Raw genomic sequence first — 12,810 nt, 5'->3', positions numbered from 1 at the left:
ACATTCTGTTGGACTTTAGAAGCAGGTAGAGAAGGAAATTACTAATACATGCCTATACTACATCGATACCACAGCACAAACGGCTGCAGTAGGGAGAAACGATTTCGGAAGCTGCCTGAAAAGGCGAAACACGTCAATTCTGTTTTCGCAACCTCTACTGTTTTTCCTACTGAAAATATATCACGTTTTCTACATGATGGGTATAGACCGAGAGGATTTATACAAACGGCTGAGTCTGTAGTAATGCCCTGACCAGAAAGCACAGATTTCTGATGATATGAGCCACTATGCGTTCAGCGTGTGTCGGCCACTGTGGCGGTGACCTGCGGAGAGGTTCCATTCTTCCAAAGTTTCGAATATGCACTGCAGTGTTACTCCAGGAGTTATGGCGGGTGAGCCATCGGTAATGACTACACACTGAAGAGCCAAAGAAACTGGTACACCTGCCTAATATCATGTAGGTCCCCCGCGAGCACGCAGAAATGCCGCAGGAGACGCAGAATGGACTCGAATGATGTCTGAAATAGTGCTGGAGGGAACTGACACCCTGAATCCTGGAGGGCTCTCCACAAATCCGTAAGATTACGAAGGGGTGGAGTTTTTTTTTTTAATCGTACTTTGTAAAGAATTCCAGGTAAGCTCAGTAATGTTAATGTCTAGAGAGACAGGTAACCAGCGATAGTTTTTAACTTCAGAAGAGTGTTCCTGGAGCCACAATGTAGCAATGCTGGTCTTTTGGGGTGTCGCATTGTCCTGCTGGAATTGCTCAAGTCCGTCGGAATGCACAATGGGCATTAGTGGATACAGGTGACCAGACAGGATGCTTACGTATTTGTCACCTGTCACAATCGTATCTTGACGTATGAGTCGTTTCATATCACTCCAACTGCATACGCCCCACACAATTACACAGCCTTCACCAGCTTGTACAGTCCACTGCTGACATATAGGGTCCATGGATTCATGAGTTGGTCTCCATACCAATACACGTGCATCCACTCGATTCAATTTGTAGCGAGATTCGTCCGAAGAAGCAACATGTTTGCAGTAATTAAGAGTCCAATGTCGGTATTGATGAGCCAAGGCGAGGCTTGATGCTTTGTGTCGTGCAGTCATCATTGGTACACGATTGAGCCTTCGGCTCCGAAAGCCCATATCGGTGATATATCAGTGAATGGTTCGCACGCTGACATTTGTTGATGGTCCACCACTGGAATCTGCATCAATTTGCGGAAGGGTTGCACTTGTGTCACGTTGAACGATTCTCTTCAGTCGTCGTTGGTCCCGTTCCTGCGATGTCGGAGATTTGATGTTTTACTGGATTCCTGGTATACTCGTGAAATGGTCTTACCGGAAAATCCCCACTGCATCGCTACTTCAGAGATGGTGAGTCCTATCGCTCGAGCGCCTACTCTAACACCACGTTGAAACTGCCACCGTAGCAGCAGTAACCGATCTAAAAACTGTACCGGTCACTATTCTCATATAGGCGTTGCAGACCGCAGCGCCGTATTTTGCCTGTTTACATATCTTTGTATTTGAATACGCGTGCCTATACCAGTTCCTTTGTCGCTTCATTGTATAACTGTATGTCATGGAAATTTTGCGTCGTCAAGTGTTACTTTCACACAGTAATACGATTGCGCTATTTTGCAACTCGACAATGCTAGGCTACACACAGCATGTGTCTCGATGTACTCCTGTGGCTAACAATTCACCATATTTTTCGGTGGCGCTGTGCGTTTAAAAATGTATAAAGTTCTACTGACCTAGTGCTAAATCTCTTACAACAATCACGTTCCTTGAAGTTACCGACACTCATTTATTATCTACAAAAATCTATAGAAAAATCAGTTGTACACATAGTAACTACACGTCGCTCAAAATTGTTTTGTTGGTGGAAGGAATAGTTACATAAATATATTATTTCACTCTCTTACGATAAACTTGCATATTCCAGTCACTAAGAAGACTTACTACAAATTTTAAAAACTCTGAAAAGTCCGCAAGCACACATCATTCATAACTGTACCCAGTTCATGGTGATTATCAATGATATTTTCCTAAAAAAAAAGTTATTAGGTCTACCCCTTAGCTTCCGCCGTTTTGCAATAGACTGCAGTAGCGGCAAGTGGGGTCAGGTGGTTGGTCACAGGTGTGATACCACAAGCTTAGGCATCTGTAAACACAATGCCATAAAAGTATTAGTCGATTTTTGATTGCATCATAAGGTTATTCTCGATTACGTACGTCAAATTACGCATCCATTTCTCATCATTTGCGGGAAGTTTTAATTTTATGCTTTAACATGAAGATATCTGCTGCTGAGGCTCTTAAAATGTTGGGTAAGACCAATGGTGAGGGAACTACACTCCTGGAAATTGAAATAAGAACACCGTGAATTCATTGTCCCAGGAAGGGGAAACTTTATTGACACATTCCTGGGGTCAGATACATCACATGATCACACTGACAGAACCACAGGCACATAGATACAGGGAACAGAGCATGCACATTGTCGTCACTAGTACAGTGTATATCCATCTTTCGCAGCAATGCAGGCTGCTATTCTCCCATGGAGACGATCGTAGAGATGCTGGATGTAGTCCTGTGGAACGGCTTGCCATGCCATTTCCACCTGGCGCCTCAGTTGGACCAGCGTTCGTGCTGGACGTGCAGACCGCGTGAGACGATGCTTCATCCAGTCCCAAACATGCTCAATGGGGGACAGATCCGGAGATCTTGCTGGCCAGGGTAGTTGACTTACACCTTCTAGAGCACGTTGGGTGGCACGGGATACATGCGGACGTGCATTGTCCTGTTGGAACAGCAAGTTCCCTTGCCGATCTAGGAATGGTAGAACGATGGGTTCGATGACGGTTTGGATGTACCGTGCACTATTCAGTGTCCCCTCGACGATCACCAGAGGTGTACGGCCAGTGTAGGAGATCGCTCCCCACATCATGATGACGGGTGTTGGCCGTGTGTGGCTCGGTCGTATGCAGTCCTGATTGTGGCGCTCACCTGCACGGCGCCAAACACGCATACGGCCATCATTGGCACCATGGCAGAGCGACTCTCATCGCTGAAGACGACACGTCTCCATTCGTCCCTCCATTCACGACTGCCGCGACACCACTGGAGGCGGGCTGCACGATGTTGGGGCGTGAGCGGAAGACGGCCTAACGGTGTGCGGGACCATAGCCCAGCTTCATGAGTACGGTTGCGAATGGTCCTCGCCGATATCCCAGGAGCAACAGTGTCCCTAATTTTCTGGGAAGTGGTGGTGCGGTCCCCTACGGCACTGCGTAGGATCCTACGGTCTTGGCGTGCATCCGTGCGTCGCTGCGGTCCGGTCCCAGGTCGACGGGCACGTGCACCTTCCGCCGACCACTGGCGACAACATCGATGTACTGTGGAGACATCACGCCCCACGTGTTGAGCCATTCGGAGGTACGTCCACCCGGCCTCCCCCATGCCCACTATACGCCCTCGCTCAAAGTCCGTCAACTGCACATACGGTTCACGTCCACGCTGTCGCGGCATGCTACCAGTGTTAAAGACTGCGATGGAGCTCCGTATGCCACGGCAAACTGGCTCACACTGACGGCGGCGGTGCACAGATGCTGCGCAGCTAGCGCCATTCGAAGGCCAACACCGCGGTTCCTGGTGTGTCCCCTGTGCCGTGCGTGTGATCATTGCTTGTACAGCCCTTTCGCAGTGTCCGGAGCAAATATGGTGGGTCTGACACACCGGTGTCAATGTGTTCTTTTTTCCATTTCCAGGAGTGTATTTTAATTCCGTCCGGCGATTTTTAAAATGTGTGAACCATTTCGTAGCACCGAATACCGTCGAAGCTCCCATCACCATAGGCTTTCTGCGTCATTTGGTTTGTCTCTGTAAAGGTTTTCTTGAGTCTCACGCAAAATTTTATGCAGACGCGTTGCTGCTCTAACTCTGCCATCTCGAAATTCGCAAACAGTGTGACACAACGTTCTACTCAGTACAGCAATGAACAGTAACTAACAGACACACAACGATGATCCTTCTGGCAGTCACACTTGAAACCTAGGCCTACGCCGTGATGCCAGTCGCATTTCGCTCCAACCCACCATTGGCGCGAAATTACGAATGTTCTAGAATTTTTTGAAAAGACTTCGTATGATTGGTGATCACTGTGAAGGATACGGAGATGACACGCACTCGTATTAGACAGCGTTATGAGCACCTGACAGAGTTTCAAAGGAGCCTGATTGAAGGCGTTCATCTGGTCGGTTGGTCGAATAGTTCAGTGTTAAGATTTGTGGGTAATTCGGATGCAACAGCGGTCTGATGCTAGACTGCATGGGAAGGTGAGGGCCGGTATACATGTCGTAAATGTTCAGGTCAGACACACCAGATTATCCAAAAACAGGATTGCCGTACCGTGCACCAATCACGTCGCAACCATTCACATTTGCGTCTGCCATCCGAGAACAAGTAATGGACTCCCTCCAACATTCTGTTGGACTTTAGAAGCAGGTGGAGAAGGAAATTACTATTACATGCCTATACTACATCGATACCACAGCACAAACGGCTGCAGTAGGGAGAAACGATTTCGGAAGCTGCCTGAAAAGGCGAAACACGTCAATTCTGTTTTCGCAACCTCTACTGTTTTTCCTACTGAAAATATATCACGTTGGCTACATGATGGCTATAGACCGAGAGGATTTATACAAACGGCTGAGTCTGTAGTAATGCCCTGACCAGAAAGCACAGATTTCAGATGATATGAGCCACTATGCGTTCAGCGTGTGTCGGCCACTGTGGCGGTGACCTGCGGAGAGGTTCCATTCTTCCAAAGTTTCGAATATGCACTGCAGTGTTACTCCAGGAGTTATGGCGGGTGAGCCATCGGTAATGACTACACACTGAAGAGCCAAAGAAACTGGTACACCTGCCTAATATCATGTAGGTCCCCCGCGAGCACGCAGAAATGCCGCAGGAGACGCAGAATGGACTCGAATAATGTCTGAAATAGTGCTGGAGGAAACTGACACCCTGAATCCTGGAGGGCTCTCCACAAATCCGTAAGATTACGAAGGGGTGGAGTGTTTTTTTTTTAATCGCACTTTTTAAAGCATTCTAGGTAAGCTCAGTAATGTTAATGTCTAGGGAGACTGGTAACCAGCGGTAGTTTTTAACTTCAGAAGAGTGTTCCTGGAGCCACAATGTAGCAATGCTGGACTTTTGGGGTGTCGCATTGTCCTGCTGGAATTGCTCAAGTCCGTCGGAATTCACAATGGGCATGAGTGGATACAGGTGACAGACAGGATGCTTACGTATTTGTCACCTGTCACAATCGTATCTTGACGTATGAGTCGTTTCATATCACTCCAACTGCATACGCCCCACACAATTACATAGCCTTCACCAGCTTGTAGAGTCCACTGCTGACATGTAGAGTCCATGGATTCGTGAGTTGGTCTCCATACCAATACACGTGCATCCACTCGATTCAATTTGTAGCGAGACTCGTCCGAAGAAGCAACATGTTTGCAGACATTAAGAGTCCAATGTCGGTATTGATGAGCCAAGGCGAGACTTGATGCTTTGTGTCGTGCAGTCATCATTGGTACACGATTGAGCCTTCGGCTCCGAAAGCCCATATCGGTGATATATCAGTGAATGGTTCGCACGCTGACATTTGTTGATGGTCCACCACTGGAATCTGCATCAATTTGCGGAAGGGTTGCACTTGTGTCACGTTGAACGATTCTCTTCAGTCGTCGTTGGTCCCGTTCCTGCTATGTCGGAGATTTGATGTTTTACTGGATTCCTGGTATACTCGTGAAATGGTCTTACCGGAAAATCCCCACTGCATCGCTACTTCAGAGATGGTGAGTCCTATCGCTCGAGCGCCTACTCTAACACCACGTTGAAACTGCCACCGTAGCAGCAGTAACCGATCTAAAAACTGTACCGGTCACTATTCTCATATAGGCGTTGCAGACCGCAGCGCCGTATTTTGCCTGTTTACATATCTTTGTATTTGAATACGCGTGCCTATACCAGTTCCTTTGTCGCTTCATTGTATAACTGTATGTCATGGAAATTTTGCGTCGTCAAGTGTTACTTTCACACAGTAATACGATTGCGCTATTTTGCAACTCGACAATGCTAGGCTACACACAGCATGTGTCTCGATGTACTCCTGTGGCTAACAATTCACCATATTTTTCGGTGGCGCTGTGCGTTTAAAAATGTATAAAGTTCTACTGACCTAGTGCTAAATCTCTTACAACAATCACGTTCCTTGAAGTTACCGACACTCATTTATCATCTACAAAAATCTATAGAAAAAACAGTTGTACACATAGTAACTACACGTCGCTCAAAATTGTTTTGTTGGTGGAAGGAATAGTTACATAAATATATTATTTCACTCTCTTACGATAAACTTGCATATTCCAGTCACTAAGAAGACTTACTACAAATTTTAAAAACTCTGAAAAGTCCGCAAGCACACATCATTCATAACTGTACCCAGTTCATGGTGATTATCAATGATATTTTCCTAAAAAAAAGTTATTAGGTCTACCCCTTAGCTTCCGCCGTTTTGCAATAGACTGCAGTAGCGGCAAGTGGGGTCAGGTGGTTGGTCACAGGTGTGATACCACAAGCTTAGGCATCTGTAAACACAATGCCATAAAAGTATTAGTCGATTTTTGATTGCATCATAAGGTTATTCTCGATTACGTACGACAAATTACGCATCCATTTCTCATCATTTGCGGGAAGTTTTAATTTTATGCTTTAACATGAAGATATCTGCTGCTGCGGCTCTTAAAATGTTGGGTAAGACCAATGGTGAGGGAACTACACTCCTGGAAATTGAAATAAGAACACCGTGAATTCATTGTCCCAGGAAGGGGAAACTTTATTGACACATTCCTGGGGTCAGATACATCACATGATCACACTGACAGAACCACAGGCACATAGATACAGGGAACAGAGCATGCACAATGTCGTCACTAGTACAGTGTATATCCACCTTTCGCAGCAATTCAGGCTGCTATTCTCCCATGGAGACGATCGTAGAGATGCTGGATGTAGTCCTGTGGAACGGCTTGCCATGCCATTTCCACCTGGCGCCTCAGTTGGACCAGCCTTCGTGCTGGACGTGCAGACCGCGTGAGACGACGCTTCATCCAGTCCCAAACATGCTCAATGGGGGACAGATCCGGAGATCTTGCTGGCCAGGGTAGTTGACTTACACCTTCTAGAGCACGTTGGGTGGCACGGGATACATGCTGACGTGCATTGTCCTGTTGGAACAGCAAGTTCCCTTGCCGATCTAGGAATGGTAGAACGATGGGTTCGATGACGGTTTGGATGTACCGTGCACTATTCAGTGTCCCCTCGACGATCACCAGAGGTGTACGGCCAGTGTAGGAGATCGATCCCCACATCATGATGACGGGTGTTGGCCGTGTGTGGCTCGGTCGTATGCAGTCCTGATTGTGGCGCTCACCTGCACGGCGCCAAACACGCATACGGCCATCATTGGCACCATGGCAGAAGCGACTGTCATCGCTGAAGACGACACGTCTCAATTCGTCCCTCCATTCACGCCTGTCGCGACACCAATGGAGGCGGGCTGCACGATGTTGGGGCGTGAGCGGAAGACGGCCTAACGGTGTGCGGGACCGTAGCCCAGCTTCATGAGTACGGTTGCGAATGGTCCTCGCCGATATCCCAGGAGCAACAGTGTCCCTAATTTTCTGCGAAGTGGCGGTGCGGTTTCCTACGGCAGTGCGTAGGATCCTACGGTCTTGGCGTGCATCCGTGCGTCGCTGCGGTCCGGTCCCAGGTCGACGGGCACGTGCACCTTCCGCCGACCACTGGTGACAACATCGATGTACTGTGGAGACCTCACGCCCCACGTGTTGAGCAATTCGGCGGTACGTCCACCCGGCCTCCCGCATGCCGACTATACGCCCTCGCTCAAAGTCCGTCAACTGGACATACGGTTCACGTCCACGCTGTCGAGGCATGCTACCAGTGTTAAAGACTGCGATGGAGCTCCGTATGACACGGCAAACTGGCCGACACTGACGGCGGCGGTGCACAAATGCTGCGCAGCTAGCGCCATTCGACGGCCAACACCGCGGTTCCTGGTGTGTCCGCTGTGCCGTGCGTGTGATCATTGCTTGTACAGCCCTCTCGCAGTGTCCGGAGCAAGTATGGTGGGTCTGACACACCGGTGTCAATGTGTTCTTTTTTTCCATTTCCAGGAGTGTATTAGTGTAAGTTAGTGCAGAGAATGTTTTCAACGCCTTTAGAACGGTGAGTTTGATGTCGAAGACCAGCATTGCGGCGGAAGACAGAACGTACTCGTAGCTACTGAAACAGACGAAGAGAGACACATGATGTCATTATCGAAAGTAACTGATGCGTTCGAGCCCAGCACTAAAACACATACGGCCACAGTACAGCGATAGACACATAATTTTGGAGCAGGACAGTGCTCGACCCCATGTCGCAAAATATACACAGAAACGTTGAAATGAGCAGTCCTATCCCTCCCGCCGTATTCTTAATACGTTGCTCGTCTGACTACCACTTTTTTCGATCAGTGGCATACAGTGTGGCTGATCAGCACTTCCGATCATATGAACAAGTCCAAAATTGTATCAATTCATAGAGCCCCACAAAAGAGGCCCAGTTCTTCCATCACGGGATTCGTATGCTATCCAAAAGATGAGAGAATGTAATGGCCATCGATGGCAATACTACGAATCATAGTTTTTTTGTAACTTTTTCACTATAAAGCCACTAACTTCGAGATCAAACGGCGGAAGCAAAGTTGTAGACCTAGTACTTACGGATTATTTTAGAATAGCTCTCTCAAACGTTGGAAATTTGGAGTTTGTGGTAAGGGCTTATGGGAGCAAACTGCTGAAGTCATAGGTTCATAAAATGACGCACTACTTAATGTAACTTAAACTAACTTTCGCTAAGGACAACACACACACACACACACACACACACACGCCCGAGGGAGCTCTCGAATCTCCGACGGGGCGAGGCACACGGACCGTTAGTAATCGCCCTACAACGGGCGGCTACCCCGCGCGGCCAGCAAATGTTGCTCTAAACAGTCTCACACAACACAATGTGCACGTTCGCGAGTAAGCAACACGCCACTCTGAATTTAGTTACTTCAAACGCCACCAAAAAGTTCACAATTTCATGCCCTACATTAACTTGATCTCTCTTCCACGCTTTACGGCACATCTCATAACATTTTGGTACCGTAATTTCGCAATATTAATAATTTTCAACGGAGCACATATCAGAAGGTCTGATCACTATGAGATCCAAGCCATGACTTTCCTCTCTCTACACAAAAAAAGTTTCTAGTTTCCCAAAGAAAGGACGAATATGTTAATTTAGGATTGGCGGAGAAACTTCGCAGTCAGTCATTCAATCCGCTCAGTCCCGCACGTATATACCGACTGAATCAAAATTTGTCACTGAATGGGAACAGTAAATTGCTCTAAATAAGTTTAGAAAACCCACGAACATAAATCTAATTCCCTCTTAACAAAATTACCTTTCCGAAATCGTAATCTCATTTTTCCACTGCCATTATATGACGAAATAGCTTATAACGAATTCCCCCGTACGAATGACTAACGAACACGTCTTTCTCGGAATTTCCTCACGTGACCAATTTCCTCAAAGTATAGCACAAAAACTTAACATAAAGCGTTATTTTACATTCACATGTTCATTAACTCTCATAACTAAGCATAATAGTAGTAGTAATAAATAAACAATTATAAATTAAACCAACAGAACAGCAGCTAAAATTGACAGTATTTTGACTGCAGATCAAACAGTGTCGGACAGCTAGTGACCTCTATCATATCGCATAGAAATTACATACACTCGAACAATCTGACGCCATCTGTCTTGCGAGTGACATATACTGCACGTCTAATCACTGCTGTAATGTCCCATATAAATAAGTACGATGTAGAGGGGCTGCTACTCAATCTGTCGGCGACAGAACATTTGAGGACCAGCTCGGACATTAACTCCGTCTCGGTACCCCTATTCAGGACGTCAGGGAGGAGTTACAACAGTCGTGTGTCTAAGGAGAGGGTGCCCAGGATTTATGATACACTTCCCCACCGAACAGATGCAAGTATGCACACAAGAGAAAGTGTAACACGCTACTGATAAGTCGGCTCATACTACCAAGTTCTCTTTAAATGTGAATCGATGTTACGATCACTGGAATAATCTCACATACCTTCTTAATCGGCGCAGCATAGAAAAGATATTAATCATCAAGCTATGATGTGAACAGTTTTGTGTGCGAATTACGAATGGCTCAAAATCGAATGAGACGTATCATTTCTCGAAGGAAACGCTCAGATCCGAAAGAGGTGGTTTTCAATATTTTAAACGAAAAAGAGAAATTCTACCGAAAAATTAACTTTTCGATTTTATGTAGCATTGCTCCATTTGCGTACTGCACTTTTTGCAGCAAGAAGATCAGAAAACTTCTTTTCCTCACATACTACGTTACATCACCTGCTACATGCTCCCAGTGCGATGACGAAGGCGCCACCTGCATCATAAGAATATTTGCAGCTTTCGCGATCACGTGTGACCTGTGGCGTAAGCTAATGCAGTCTTTTGTTTTGCTAACAGAGAGCCTGCAGTCTACATTTTTGTGGCTCAGGAGGGAGCAAGTTCGAGGCCGCTGCTGAACACGTTAAGTGCGGTGAGTCTAGCGCCTTCAGCAGTGTTTTGTTTTAAAACTCGACGTCCACAAATTATAAATGCAGTGACACCAACTTAGTGTAACTTGTATCAGGCGATCTACAGGCTAAGCTACTGAACATTCTACGCACACTATGCACTATTCAAAGTCGTCACGAAGTAAGTCCGGAACAACCTGCGAGAACGCATCGCATAATACGTTAAGCGCCTCCTGATTACCAAATCATTATCACTTATTTCAGGTTTAACATAATAAAATTTATTTATGAAGATAAATAAACTGCTGTACTAATAGGTCCTCTTGTTCCAGATGTTATGCAGTTTGAGGAAAAACAAGTAACATGTTGCAAGATGTAAGGGACCGAAAAAGATTTCTTTATCGGTGTTAAGTGTTTAAGTGTTTGCGTTAAACTTTGAATTTAGTTGTGTCCTCTGCCTCCTTGGGCAACGGCCTTGCCACAGCGGATACACCGGTTCCCGTGAGATCACCGAAGTTAAGCGCTGTCGGGCGTGGCCGGCACTTGGATGGGTGACCATCCAGCCGCCATGCGCTGTTGCCATTTTTCGGGGTGCACTCAGCCTTGTGATGCCAATTGAGGAGCTACTCGACCGAATAGTAGCGGCTCCGGTCAAAGAAAACCATCATAACGACCGGGAGAGCGGTGTGCTGACCACACGCCCCTCCTATCCGCATCCTCAACTGAGGATGACACGGCGGTCGGATGGTCCCGATGGGCCACTTGTTGCCTGAAGACGGAGTGCTCTCTCTCCTTGGATTGTCGCTCTCACCCTTCCATAATACACGAACTGGAGCTCGAGGTATTTCTATCTCTCTAAACAATCTATGGATGAAAAGCTCACATGGCCTAACTTGTGTAAACAGGACCATCGGTAGGTGAAGTAGTTGAGGTAGTCCTAGAAATGTTTTGGGAACTGCAATAATCGTAGTGAATAGCGTCGCCATTATCAAAGTGAACATTGCGGCAGAATTGTTGAATCTTGCCGACGCAAGTAAGTACCAACTGTGACAGAAACATAAGCTAAGTAACAGTCATATGTTCACCAATGAGTCTTTAGAATTATTAAACCACATAGCGAAAAATCATAAAAATATAGATCGAGACGGCGCAACGGTTAAGACACTGAGAGAACGACGTTTAAAGCCCAGTCTAGATTTATGAGTTTGCGAAAACACGACATTCCGTCTGCGGGAACGGTGATTAACTTATTGTAAGGTATTACTTTTTTATTTTTTGATCCAGTCACTTTTTTGTGGTTTCAGGTTACAAAGGTCATATTCAAATGCAGTGTGTGAGATACGATGAACAAGTGACCATATAGTATATAGTATAGCAAAAAAGAAAAAGTGAATGAGTAAAAAGTAAAAAACAAATAGTGCCCTAAAAGTTTGTGTTATGCCTAACCGCTTGCCGTAATTATATGGATGATGACTGAAAACTGGACGACCTATTTCTTTGCCCATTCCTACGCAATGATCTCTGGTGGGGGGTGGGGGAGGGGGAAACGTCTCTCTCGTCCTATCTCCACTAATAGTCTACCAATAGACAAATTTGATAGCATCGTTCTATGGGAAAGTGACTGGAAGTTTCAGCAAAGGATGGACAAACGCCAACCCGTTCAGCCATCTGTGCGTGTTAAAGCGCCACCTCTGGGACGGGGAGGTGTACTGACCCCGGATCGAATCCTCCAGATTATGCCTGCTAGCCCCGATGTGAATTTTAGTCGGTTTCCCACATCCCACTCGGTGAAAGAAGCATTAGTATCCAACTCCTGCCTCAGTTATACGATTCGCAAACATTTAGAAAACTTTCGACCACTTGTACATGCAAACAGCTGTGACAGCCGTATCCCATCACGGGAGTGTAACGGGGTGGTGACAGGAAGAGCATTTGGCCAGCCCTTAAGTTAACAAAGCGAATCCGGAGATATCCACGTTGACTCTGCGCCGATTTGCGACAAAGGCACAAAAAATAGAAGATTGCGAAAGGAGTGAACGAATTAATA

The 12,810-nt window shown here is 46.4% G+C and overlaps 1 protein-coding gene and 1 pseudogene across 1 annotated transcript in view; both read left to right on the top strand.

The window, feature by feature from the left end:
* Positions 1-12,810, top strand: part of LOC126267664 (clavesin-1-like) — a 70,686-nt gene that overhangs the window by 23,078 nt on the left and 34,798 nt on the right. The gene's annotated exons all lie outside the window — the stretch shown is intronic.
* Positions 11,229-11,345, top strand: LOC126268308 (5S ribosomal RNA; annotated as a pseudogene).

This window comes from Schistocerca gregaria, chromosome 4 (genome assembly GCF_023897955.1).
Source record: "Schistocerca gregaria isolate iqSchGreg1 chromosome 4, iqSchGreg1.2, whole genome shotgun sequence".
Lineage (NCBI taxonomy): Eukaryota > Metazoa > Arthropoda > Insecta > Orthoptera > Acrididae > Schistocerca > Schistocerca gregaria.
This window is presented reverse-complemented; position numbering and strand designations above follow the sequence as displayed.